This window comes from Crocuta crocuta, unplaced genomic scaffold (genome assembly GCF_008692635.1).
Source record: "Crocuta crocuta isolate KB4526 unplaced genomic scaffold, BGI_CrCroc_1.0 scaffold312, whole genome shotgun sequence".
Lineage (NCBI taxonomy): Eukaryota > Metazoa > Chordata > Mammalia > Carnivora > Hyaenidae > Crocuta > Crocuta crocuta.
In genome coordinates, this window is record NW_027527378.1 from 384,283 (window position 1) to 384,779 (window position 497).

Genomic DNA, 497 nt, shown 5'->3' on the forward strand with positions numbered 1-497 from the left:
AAGTCTCTTGTGGTATTCCTCTCAATTGCAGCTATCTCTAATCTCCAAAGTCACCCACCATCACAACCAGTGAGCTTACATTTGATAGAGATGGCCACCAAGGAGAGACACAGATGAGCTCAAAATACTTTGTCTCCGCCTCTTGAGATGCCACTAGTTTCTAAAGTCACTCCCCTGGGACGTTGTAACTGAGCACAGAACAATTTGGCCACTCCCCACTCCTACAGAATCCCACTTGAAAGGAAATGTCTGATAGCGGCATCTAGCCAATGCCAGTTGGTGACGGAAATGAAATTGGTTCCTCCCTCTCTCTGCCCAACACTTACTGCCTCCTTTAGATTTACAAGGACGTTCAACAGTGCACACGATGGGACTTGCCTCTAAGTTGTTCCTCATCATCTGACGAGAAGACTTCAAGAGTGATGCCAGTGCTAAACACAAATTATATTATGGGTTTTTATTAGTGATTTTAAATATTTGTGATAAGGGGGGGGAGG